Consider the following 13292-nt stretch of genomic DNA (forward strand, 5'->3'; position numbering starts at 1 on the left):
AAGGTTTGATTGTGTGTACCTAAGTTGAGGTTACTCTCTACTGTCTTGCTTTTTCTTTTCCTGTGGTTTGGTGCTGCCTGTCTTTTCATGGTTATGTTGGGTTTCACTTTCTGTGTGCAGAATCCCTTGAAGAATCTTTTGTGTGGTGGCTTTGTGGTCACATATTGTTTTAGTTTCTGCTTATCATGGAAGACTTTTGCTCCATCTATTTTGAATGATAGTTTTTCTGGGTAGAGTATCCTGGGGTTGAAGTTATTTTCATTCAGTGCCCGGAAGATCTCACCCCATGCTCTTCTTGCTTTTAATGTTTCTGTTGAGAAGTCTGCTGTGATTTTGATGGGTTTGCCTTTGTATGTTATTTGTTTTTTCTCTCTTACAGCCTTCAATATTCTTTCCCTAGTTTCTGAACTTATTGTTTTAATGATGATATATTGTGGGGTCGTTCTATTTTGATCTGGTCTGTATGGTGTTCTGGAGGCCTCTTGCATTTGTATGGGAATATCTTTCTCTAGATTTGGGAAACTTTCTGTTATTATTTTGTTTAATATATTATGCATTCCCTTTGCTTGCAACTCTTCTCCTTCTTCAATGCCCATGATTCTCAGATTTGGTCTTTTGATGGAGTCGGTGAGCTCTTGCATTTTCTTTTCACAAGTCTTGAGTTGTTTAATTAATAGCTCTTCAGTTTTTCCTTTAATTACCATTTCATCTTCAAGTTCTGAGATTCTGTCTTCTATTTGTTCTATTCTGCTGGATTGGCCTTCCGTTTTGTTTTGCAGTTCTGTTTCATTCTTTTTTCTGAGTTTTTCCATATCCTGGGTGGTTTCCTTTTAATGTTGTCTATTTTTGTCCTGAGTTCATTTACCTCTTTATTAATTGTGTTCTTTGTTTCACTTTAGTGTTTATACAGTGCTTCTATGGTTTCCTTTATTTCTTCTTTTGCTTTTTCAAATTCTCTATTTTTGTTGTCTTGAAATTTCTTGAGTGTCTCCTGTACATTTTGGTTGACCATATGAAGTATCATCTCTATAAAATTCTCATTGAGTACCTGTAGTATGTCTTCTTTTAATTTATTCTTGTGGGCTTCATTGGGTTCTTTGGCATAGTTTATCTTCATTTTGTTGGAGTCTGGATCTGAGTATCTGTTTTCTTCATTTCCCTCTGGTTCCTGTACTAATTTTTTGCTGTGGGGAAGCTGGTTTCCCTGTTTTTTCTGTCTTCCCGTCATTGCCCTTGGTGTTGTTATTGTTCCTGTACTGTGTGCAATTAAGTATTTTCTGGCTTGTAATAATAGCACTAGTGATATTTAGAATGGAAGGGTGAGAGGAGATGGAAAGCAAAGAAGTTAAAGGAAAAGGGAAAAAGAAATAAACAAGTAGAAAAAAAAGAAACAAACAAAAAATGTTTCAAAGGTATAAACAGGGAGAGACAGTATACCATTCAACTGTAAGCTGAAAAGGTATTAGAGAGACAGAGAGAGGATTGAAAATAAAAAATAAAAAATAAATAAATGAAAAATATATATATATAAAAAATAAAAATAAAAAAAATCTCCAAGTTCAAATGCAATTTTGATGTTTGTCCCTTAGCCTCCAATCCTGGAGATGGTGTGTCAGATGTTGTTCTGTTGTTGTTTCATCAAAGGGGAAAAATAAAATAAACCAAAACCGCACAAAACAAAACAAAAAAACCCACAAAGTGTCCCAAGTTCAAATGCAATACAGTTTCAGTAATTTTTTTCAGCATGCAGGCATAGTTTGGTCATTGTCTCATCAAAGGTAGGGAGAGCGAAAAGAAAAAAAAAAAGAGTCTGGAGACAATTCTGTGAATGTCTATCTGCGGCTGTGGCTGACCTGCCCACTGCTGTCAGCCTGCTGTTGCTGGAGGCTTTATTTATGCAGATCTCAGGAGTGAGCTTAGCACTCACCTGGCCCGGCAGGCTTTGTTTACTCTGAGTTCTGTGTGCAAGCCTCTGCTACAAGCTTTCCCCTCTCCAAGCACACTGTGGGAGGTGACACTGCACCCGTTCTCAGGCCTGCGTGTTTATTTACAGCTCATATGGGAAGTGGGTCTTCCCCGCTCTCCTGTGTAGTTTTCCTCCCTCTGCCACTTTTACAAGCTTTCCTGCTCCTGGTTGCTCTGTGTGTGCCACCGCTCCTGCCTTCTCCGGCCCGGCTTGTTTATTTACAGTTCCAGGAGGAATTCCCCTCTCCCACTTCAGCATTCAGGGTGCCCCACCATCTTTGCTACTTGTCTTAATTGTTCTTATTGCTTATTACTCAGTTTCTCTTTTTTTCCCTGGGTGGGGGTCGATCTGTCCAGGGGGCTATGCTGCTCTGGCCCACGGTTGTCTGTGGGAATACCAAATACTGCTTAGCTCATTTTGTGTTCCACATCTTCCCAAGCCATCTGGGTGCTGGTGTCTGGTGGTGGCCCGGGGGGCCCTCCTGGTTTCTCTATTCAGCATGAAGTGGAGATGCTCTGCGCATGCTGGAGGTGTGGAGGGGTCAAAGTTTTGCCTCTTCTGGGTGATTTTTCCTGTAATGTATATCTCCAGTTTCTCTCCAAGATTTTACTTTAGGAGGCATGCTTTCTGCTTCCTCCCTCTAGCCACCATCTTGGAATCCTCAATTCCTTTTCTTTAGTCCTAAGGCAGAGGATAATTCTTGAATGTCTGCATTTTAGTTAGACCTGGTTATAATAAGAACTTTGGAAAACTGATTTTCTTAAAATGACAGAAGAAGTGGGGAGAGAAGACAGAAGCAGCATTTTTTATATTAATTCTACAGTAAGAATCATCCTACTGATGTTCACATATAAACGTGTGCATATGCAAAAAGTTCTAAATTAGGAATGCCATAAATGTCAAATTAAGCACACATAGTTTCAAAAGCTCAAGAACATGCAAAAATTAATTTAGTGGCCAAGTACATTGGCCAGTTACTTCTCAAAATTCCATGAGCAGATTGAGATGCTGCTCTTTTAGAACTCATTTTGGGAGCCTTGCTAGCTGATGCAAGAGTCAACTCTAGGAAAGTGTTTTGAGTCAGTCTCAGTTTCCAATAAGACATTGATATCAGATTTTAGCCTCTAACAAGCCAATCATCATAGATATGCAATAATAGACACACACACACACACACACAAAATTCACACAATGACACACAAAAACAATTATGTTAATTCTGAATGCACTCTTAGAAATTACTTTTTGCCAATTTTTTTTCTTTCTCTCTTTTTAGTAGACTAGCAGGCCAGAACTCTTCCTACAGGGGCAAGGTGGACTGAGCACTTTTCATTCTTAAGAAGAGAATCTCTACCACAAGTACTCTGTATTCTCTGTTACCTTCTATTCCTGCCCTGCCAATTGCTAGCACAAAATTCTCAAATGACCCCAGATGCTCAGAGAAGCCTCTAAACAAGGGACCCAAAATTCCTTGTTAGACAAACAACAAAAAACCCAAATGGTTCAGACAAATCCTAAATGGCCCAGAAGAACCTCCAGACAACAAGGAGAAAGGAAGACAAAGGCCCGAGGTGCACCAGGGGAGAACTCACCAGGTCCGACTTCAGAGCCCCTACAATCCAGATGCTCATTTCTCTGTCTCATCAGTTGAGAGTGAATATGCAATAGCCACATCATCCTAAATGGGGAAAAACTGGAACTCTAAAGTCAGGAATGAGATAAGGGTGTTCTTCCTCTTTGCTCTTTGACTTCTTAACCAGAGCAATAAGGCAAGTGAAAGGAAAAAAAAGGGATATAAATAGGAAAAAATGAAGTCAAATTATCTTATACTTAAAAGACGTTAAAGATGCCACCAAAAACCTCTTAAATCTGATAAACACTGGCAAAATATCAGGATACAAAATCAACATACAAAAATCATCAGCTTTTTGGTACACCAATAATGAACAAGCTAACAGGCTGAGAAAGAAATCAATCCCATTGACAATAGCCTAAAAAGTTAAATACTTGGAATAAACCTAACTAAAGGATGAAAGAGATCTAGAATAAAAACTGAACTTTGAAGAACAAAATTGAAGAAGACACCAGAAATGGAAAGAGCTGCCCAATTAATGAATCAGCAGAATTAATTTGTCTATGCTACCAAAAACAATTTGCAAATTCCTTGTAACCCTCATAACATTTCAATATCATTTTTCACAGAAATAGAAAAATCAATCCTAAAATTCATGTGGAAGCACAAAGACCCTAAATAGCCAAAGCAATCTTGAACGAAAAGAACAATGCCACAGGTATTATAATACCTAGCTTCAAATTTTACTACAGAGCCACAGCAACAAAAATAGCATGATAGCAGAAATACAGACCAATAGCATAGAATAGAAGGTACAGAAATAAGGCCACACACCTACAGCCATCTGATTTTTGACAAAGGTTCTAAAAATACAAGTTGGAGAAAAGACAGCCTCTTCAACAAATGGTGTTGGGAAAACTGGAAATCTATACATAGAAGATGTAAAAGAGATCCCTTATCTCTCACCCTGTTCAAAAACTAATTCACCTTGGATTAAAGATCTTGGTGTAAGACCTGAACCTCTGAAAGTATTAGAGGAAAACAGTTGATTTATGCATAGGTGACAGCTTTTTGAATAGGATTCCAATTGCTCCAGAAATAAGAGCAAGAATTGACAAATGGAATTGCATCAAATTAAAAAGCTTCTACACAGCAGGCAAAACTAATACCAGAATCAAGAGAGCCTACAGAATGAGGGTGAAATCTTTGCTATCTGTTCATCAGATAATGGATTACTATTCAGAATATATGAAGCGCTCCAAAATATTAAACACCAAAAGATCAAACAATCCAATTAATAAGTGGGCAAATGAATTGAACAGAGAATTCTCAAAAGAAGTACAAATAACCAATGAATACATGAAGAAAGGACCAACATTCTTAGACATAAGGAAATACAAATCAAAATGACATTGAGATTACATCTCACCCCATAGTTTGTTTTCTTGATGAAAACAACGAATGCTGGCAAGAGCTGAGGCTGCAAGTGCTACAAAGATGGGTCAGGGGACCCCATTTCACTGAGAGAAAGGTGACAACTGAGCCAGCTGTTGACAGAGGTGAGGGAGTGGCACGTGAACACCTTGGGGGATAAATGGCCAAAGGGGCACATGTGTTTGGGGATAAGCATGCAGGCTACTGCAGCTAGAGCAAGGGATCAGAGTAGGAGAGGGACTCAAGTTTGGGAGGCTGTGGGTGGGGACAAGGGGAGGCTCTTAAAATGTTCTAAGCCTTTGGTGTCCCCTGATGAGCCAAGAGGCCACATGACAATCCACAGGCACCTACAGTGGCACCCAGACCCCACTCCCTATCTGGTCTTGGCGCTGATGAAGCTGGGTGAGGAAAACCCATCTCAACTCATGCACTCAGTCCCAGCCTCAGCGAGCACACTGCCCAGAGAGCCGTCCACTCAGCACTGTGAGGAGGCGTTTGTGGCTACCAGAGTCCAGTCCCACCTTTTACCTCCTCAGGAATCTATAGTTGTCATGACCTCAGGCTTACTGGTGGCCTCCATGCCTCTGAGCTGCTTTGTCACACATACAGAGTGTCACACTGTCTCTGTCCAGGACATGGCAGATGCTGAAGAGTTCATGGAAAAGGCAGGCAGCCTCTCTACAGTTCATCCTGGGCTGATTTCCAGAAGTCACTTCCTTTAGTCTGCTGACAGCCCAGAGGTTCATGGTGATCACTTCCACTGTGTGGGCGAGGGAACTGCAGGAAAGGTGTGATTGACTCACCTCAGGCCACACACTGGGGGCTGAACACAGGCCTTCCAGTTACTCAGGCTGTGCGGGGAGTGCCTGAATCAGAAGCAGGTTCTGGGCTGGACCTTGGCCCTCAGCTTGGAGGTCAGCCGAGGCAAAAAGTTCATGAGACCCCATCTCAACCAGTGGTTGATATGATGGTACACTCCTGTCACCCAGCTACGTGAGAAAGCACAAGTATAAGGATTGTGGTCCGGGCTGGCTCAGGCAGAAAGTAAAAATAACCAAAGCAGAAAGGGCTGGCAGAGTGGCTTAAATGGTAGAGCACCTGCCTAGCAAACACAAGGCCTTGAGTTCAAACCCCAGCACTGCCAAACCCCCCACCAAAAAAGTGGGGGAGACCAGACTACAATTGGCAAAGAAGCAAGAGTTGCTCAGATCAGCCATTTTGGGGTGTTACTGTGGCTTAGAAGGTGTTTATATGTTGTCTGTGCTCAGGGGTGATTAGGGAAGGGCTCTTGTCATTGTATCAGTCTATCATTGTGACCTTGTCTGAGGTCGATGCTCAGTGAACTGTGGATGGTTTTCAGGAACTATAAACAAGGCCGCCGACTGCACCAGGGTCAGCTCCCGCACGTCAAGGGCTGCTTTTCTCGGAAGTGAGGTGGGGAAATGTGCAGATTGTGGAGTGTCGGCTCCACAGGAGCCGGAAGGAGGCTGGGCCAGCTGAACCAACTCTCAGAGGCTGGGCCCAATCTCTGCTCCTGGAAGAAGCAGAAGCCTGTGGGGACAAAGGAGAAACTGGCCACAGTGCCCCGCGGTGACAGCACGTGGGCGTCTCTGGGGCCAGCAGCTTGGACTCAAATCCCAGCTGCTCGCAGCCATGCAACTTTGACAAAGTCCCTCAAAGCTCTTTGTGATCGATTCTTCATCTGCAAAATGAGAATGCTGCTGGTGGCCTTTTCATAGTCATGTGAGGATTGTGTGACATACAACAGGTAAAGGACCAAGGGCAGAGCTGGCATGGAGAGGACATTTAAGCCCCTGCTCTGTGAGGTTGGGGTCCTGGTTTGGGGCTAAGTAACACATGTTGCATTGGAATATGGTTTGTCTCCAGCCAAACAGGTTGGGGCCTGGTCCCCAATGTGGTGGAGTTGGGACAGAGCCACCAGGAATGCACTAATGCCTTTCTGCTCTCCAGGGACCGAATGGGCTCCCGTGGGAGCAGGTGAATGTAGCGGGGCTGCCCAGCTGCTTTGTCTCTTCTGCATTCTAACAGGACCAGAAGCAGCTTCACCAAATGTTCCCACCTGATCTTGGGCTTCCCTGCCTCCAGAACCGTGAGCCAAAATAAACCTCTTCTCTTTATGAAAGACCTAGTCTCAGGTGTTCTTTACAGCAACAGAGAAAGGACCATGATCCTCGTATTTATGCTTCCCATGTAGCTGGGATGACAGACATGCAGCCACCTCTCCCACTGGAGCCTGCCCTCCTGTTGCGGGAATCTCAAATGGAGATTCAGGACACTGAGGCAGTTTAGCAGGAAGCAACATTTATTCTGCCGGCACGGACTGAGAGGACTCGTGTACAAAGGCTGAGCCCCAAGAACAAAGGGGTCTCACCTTATATACCCTTGTAAGCAGGTTACAGAAGCAAAAAGCAAAGCTTAACATATGGCTGCATGTGACTTCATTGGCTATTCTATTCCCCAGTGCTAGGTGACCTTCATGTTTCAATTCTTTAAGTTTTCTCTCTCTACTTTGCCATCCCTTCCCCCTGCCTCATTATCAGAACACAGCCTGTCTGTTTTTCTTCTGGCCTCCTCCCTGCTACATCATTCTCCCCTTTGATGCTCAGACCCACCCAGGGTCAAAGAGCATCATCTTGATTTAAGGGTTTGTATTTTTATAATATTATTACATGGGCGGCTGTTTTTCTTTCTATGGTGGCCTCCATAATGGTCCTGATAGACCGCAATACCAGGGGGACCAGGCAGGGTGATATAACCATGCTCCTAGGTAAGACCCATCGCCCCGCTTTTTATGACAAATGTAGTGTGTATTGTTTTTTTTTCACTGTGGGACTTTTAGTATCACCACAACCTCACTAACCTGGAAGTATATGAGCCAATGTAACATCTGACCCGTTGGTGGGTGTATGATACAAAGTATGGCTGTGCATAGGTCCCAACAGTGGCTCTCTTGTAACATTTAGTACGTGGGGAAAACCTTGTAGGGGCCAACCCGAAAGGTAAGAGTCCAAGTGTGTAGAGGAGAGCAGGGGTGCGTCCCATGTCTGAGCTTTCTCCATGCATAGACTACTCAGCTTTCAGAATGACTAGAGCAGGGCTATAGTCAGTGATTCATGGTCCCCTGTTGCCTCCTGGGAAGCGGGGTCCTGCCGAGGAAGGGCACACGTGTTCTGGAGGGTGATCTTGGATGATGAGGCTGAGTCAGGGATGTACTCCCACTTGGGAGAGACTGGCTTTACTTGGCTGTGGTGGATCCAGGGAGCAATTTTTGATTTTAACTATAGTTGGGATAGACAAGACAACAAAAGGGCCCCTCTAGTGAGGTTTTAATGGTTGGACTTTTTATTTATTTATTTATTTTAACCCAGGTGGTTTCTTTTTTTGTTTTTTACTGAGTAGAATTATTACCATGGCAACAACATACTATCAGTGTATATGTCCAAGAAGACTCATTGTTTAAAAAAGTAAAACCACCATCTTTAAGTACCAAAGGACATGTTTACAGCCAGTAAAAATAGTCATTTTGTCTCTGAGTAGAAGACCCTGTATAAAAATATGAGTTTGTGTCTAGAAGGGCTTTAATGCCAGATGGCCACACGTGTATAAGAACCACTTCCTCAGTCCTCTCACCCTTTGTTATTTTGAGAGGTCTTGCATAAGTGACGCCATTTGAATTTTGGTGGCATTTCCTTCCTTATCTCCAAACTATTTGTCTCTGAGCAGTCTCCTCTGAAGATCTTTCTCCCATCCAAGTACTAACCAGGCCCAACCTTGCTTAGCTTTGAAGACCAGATGAGATTAGGCGCGTTCAGGGTGATATGGCCTTAGACTGAAGATCTTTCTTGATTGTTTTTTTTTTTTTTTTCTCATCGTGAGGATTTGCTCTTTCCTGGATTTTGTTTGTTTGGTTTTGGTCCATTGTCGGGGGGTGGGGTGGGGGGATTAATGAGCAGATCAGGTGGGAATCAGTGCCAACTAGACCCTTTTGGCCAAATTTAAGCAACAAAGAGGCTTAGAAGGAGTGGCCCTTTGGCAGTGGACTTTTGACAAGGACAATACAAAACAAAATCCAACAAAAGCAGATGTCTAAAAAGCTTACCTGGTTGACATATAAGCACTTATTAGAGTCATTTTTTATGGACCTGATTGTAAATGCCCCAGAAGGATCAGAACTGTAATGGCAAAAATTTAAACGGGCCGAGGTTAAAATTTTGATGGAGAATTTAGTAACTAACACAATGGTATATCAGTACCATTAACTTTTTGTTACTGTGTTTATCTAAGTTTTGTGTTTTAGAAAGCTTGGTATACTTGAAAAACATGAATATTTTTGCATAAGAAACCAGAAATAGCATCACAGCTCTATGAGGTTATATATACATATTAATTTAGTTGTTGTTTTGAAGTAAAACCTTAGATTTTTTTATCAGTTGTAAGGGAGAAGAATAGTGTCAGTGACCCCAAATAGCCCAGTAACAGACACATATAGGGTACCAACTGTATTGGAATCACCCAAGACAGCAGTTGTTTAACCATGAGGTCAGCTTGAAAATTTTACATAAACTGTTACAAAATGAGAGGCATGGAAGAGGCAGAGAGACAGCCCAAACACCAGCACAGGGTTTATTGTTTAGGCAGGAGCCCTGTGGAGGGAGACCCCAGCAAGAGAGCTAGAGCCCATTGCCACACACAGGCTTGGACTAGACATAGGGGGCTAGTGGAAAAGTACCAGGAAGGTCACTAAGGGACACCATTGTTAGGCAATCAAGAAAGATAAGTTGTAGTTAGGTCACTGTCTGCTAACTGTCCTTGGCATCCATCCTGGGAGATAAAGGTTAACAGTTGTCTCTTTGTCAGTCTTTGGGGTTGAGTGGGGAGTTTATAATAAGCCATCTGCAAGGGGGAGGGGGTCCAGTCCTAACATGGCTATCTCATTGTTAACCCCAACATAAACCAACTCTTAAATGAACATGACTCAGTTACCTAAGTAGTTAAAACCCTCACAAATATCACCAGAGAACACAGGTAAATATTTATGGGGACTAAGTGTGGAGTTAGGAAACCTAATGGTCAAGAATCATGGCTCAGATGTTGATAAGGGAACACATCTCAGATTGCTGACATTAACAGATGGCTCATGACATACAGCAGGATCCCATCAACCTGTAGTCAATGGAGCGCCCCTAAAATAATAGGTCCAACTGGCCATCCCAGGCCAAAAATTCCCTCTGTCTGCCATGTGGAAGGAGTAGGACTAACATCTCCATTCTGTTGACTCCAACAAAAACTGGAGGGCTTGCTCTCCAGTGTAGTGCTCCTTTTTGAGGGTTTTGGTTTTTTTGTTTGTTTGTTTTGCTTTATGTAAGTAAATTTGTCTCAACCTTCATATCAGCAGCAGTACTCCCTGTGTTCAGTTGTCTCCTGCTTCTGTGTTTTAATAAGCTCTTGTTGTTTTGATACATTTGTGGAGTAGCCTGTAGCACCAAAAAATTCTGAGTGATCTTGACAAAACAAAAAACATTTTAAGACAGTTTTTGTAAATGTTATTAAGAACAATATTTTTAAGATAGTCTTTTTGTTATGAGCTTAGAGAATTAAGTTTTAGTTTAATATGAGTACATTAAATTTTGATCTTACAAAACCTTTAATGTAACTGGATTTTAGTCAACTCAATCACTTACATAAGCATTTGTAAGCTCTATCTTTTTATGACAACTTACTCTGTACCTTTATGACAACTTATTTTCAATCCTTTGGGGGAGCTTGTCGTTATCTTTTTTTTATTTAAAAGTATTCTTTAATCTTTTGTCTTAAAAACATATCCTTAATACCATATATACGTGTGTGTGTGTGTATATATATATATAATTTGTTACTTGTTGAAAATAACTCATAAAACCTTTTAACTTGTGTTTGTATGAAAAGAACCAGAAAGAATGCAACCTTAAAATTATTTTTGTATAAAAACAATTTATAGAAAACCTATTTTGTTAACAGACCCATGTATTATAAGAGAGAATTAAATCCCAGATTTTATTTATGACAGAATGAAACATCTAAGGTCACTTTTAACTACTCAAATTTTAAGATTCCTGTTGTAGGCCGTGGCTCTTTTCCTTTTTTTCCTCCTCTGGTCTGTGCCAGAGTTAACCTCTGAATGCCTGCATTCTACTGAGACCTGGTTGAAATAAATTTGAAAAACTGTTTTCTTAAAAGTAGCAGTAGAACAGAGTAATATTTTTTTTTACATTTACTTCATAATAAGAATCATCCTCAAGATGATTACATATTCATATGTAAAAAACTTAAGCAGCTTATAACAAAGATCTTTAAAACAAACACCCTGGTTTTATTTTTGTTACCTTGAATATCACATTAACCTTATAAGAGCAGTTTAGGAGCCATTTTGAAGATGCTTACACATACACACATAAACAGACACACATAAAGTTTCATAAATTAATTAAGCATACCAGAAAAAAAAATGTCAACTTAAGTGCACATAAGATGAGCTGGAATTCCAGAAGCAAAGTGAATTTGCCCAGTTCTTTAAACATACACACACAAAACTAGAGTGCACTCTCAAAAAACAGGAAAAAATAGTTTAAATTATACCCACAGGGCTATCCAGTGTAATGGTGGATGATGCATCTGTTCCCTTATGAGTCTCCCTCTTTGGAACTGAATTTTTTATCCACCCCTTAACCTCAGATGTGACTATTTCCCGGGAAAAGCTCAAACCTCCATTAACGCTCGGAGGTGTCTCACACACTTTCACATAGCACAGTACTTACTCCCTGCTCCCTGAACCTGACAGACATGGCTTCACACCAAAAGGCAGTGACTAGTGGTCTCTGGGAGGTGATTAGTCTCACCTTCTGCCACCTAACGCAGGTCTGAATCGAACCTGGGTTCTTACCAGTCTGACAAGCAGTGCTCTCCTCCCCTTGCTTGTTCCGGCACCTCACCTCACCGGGTCCCATTGTGCATCCGAGGCCTTCACCCCAACTCACAGGGAGGATGAATCCCCTACAGATCAAACAGTCTGTTGGCACCTGATGGGATCTTCTCCCAGCAGCCCAAAAAGATACACCCCAGTGACAAATCACCGTCTCCGCAGTCCCTGCAAACAAACCCCCAAGAAATGTTTCGGGAATCTCAAGCTGAGATACAGGACACTGAGGTAGATTAGCAGGAAGCAATGTTTACTGTGCTGGCACAGACCCAGTGGACGACTCCTGTCCAAAGGCTGAGCCCTGAGAACAAAGGGGTCTCACCTTATATACCCTTGCAAGCAGGGTACAGAAGCAAAGAGCAAAGCTCAACCCACATATGCCTGCATGTGACTTCATTGGCTATTTCATTTTCCCAGTGCTAGGTGACCTTCTTCATGTTTCAACTCTTTAACTTTTATGTCTTTGCTTTGCCATCCCTTCCCCCTGCCTCATTATCAGAACACAGCCTGCCTGTTTATCTTTTGGTCCTGCTCCCTGCTACACTCCTACTCAGGCCTCTGCATCCCATGGGCCTCCAGCCAGACCACGGTTTAACCAAACAGCTCAGAATTCCCCTGGAGATGGTTTGTATATCCCTAGGACACTAGGATCAGGAAGAAGAGTTCCCACCACCCCTGGCAGAACTGGGTTTCCTCCAGCCTCCAATTCCCTCTCTAAAAATGGTGTCAGCACTGGTTTGGGAACAGTTTTTGCACATGTTGCTTTCTTCCAAGACAGAAAGAAATGCTCAGAAGCATTTTATAAACAGGCTTGACACACACTTGTGTTGGGCTCGCTTTGTGCCAGGATCTTGTCCCAGTTCTTTCTATGCATTTCCTCCTGCTTTGCAACTCTCACCATCTCCACCACACAGCTGCAGAGAGCAGAGAACCCATAAAAGATCACAGCATCAGAAAGCAAAAAAGACAGCATTAAACCCTGACGCACTGGGGCCTGAGGTGATCTTCGTGACACTTGGGTCCCTGCTGCTCCTCTGGCCTGAACAGGAGCAGCAAATACAGTGGGCAGCTCATAAGGACCTGGGAATGAGCTGTGCTTTGTACCCTAGTAGTCTGGAGTGAAAGGGCACCTTGCATCCTGCCTCACAACAAAGGGTCAGGCCTCAGAGACCTATGCAACCCCCACGAGACCTCTCCCTTGCATCCCTAGGAGCAGGAAGCCCCATGAGCCAATCCCTCCACCCCCTGGTGTGGGGGTGATGGGTCTCCTGGGTCCTGTGTTCCTTGGGGAGCAGGTTCCTCCAGCTCTCATTGTCTGGCTTGTGCCACTGTCCAAGAGGCCA

This window comes from Castor canadensis, chromosome 7 (assembly GCF_047511655.1).
Source record: "Castor canadensis chromosome 7, mCasCan1.hap1v2, whole genome shotgun sequence".
Classification (NCBI taxonomy): domain Eukaryota; kingdom Metazoa; phylum Chordata; class Mammalia; order Rodentia; family Castoridae; genus Castor; species Castor canadensis.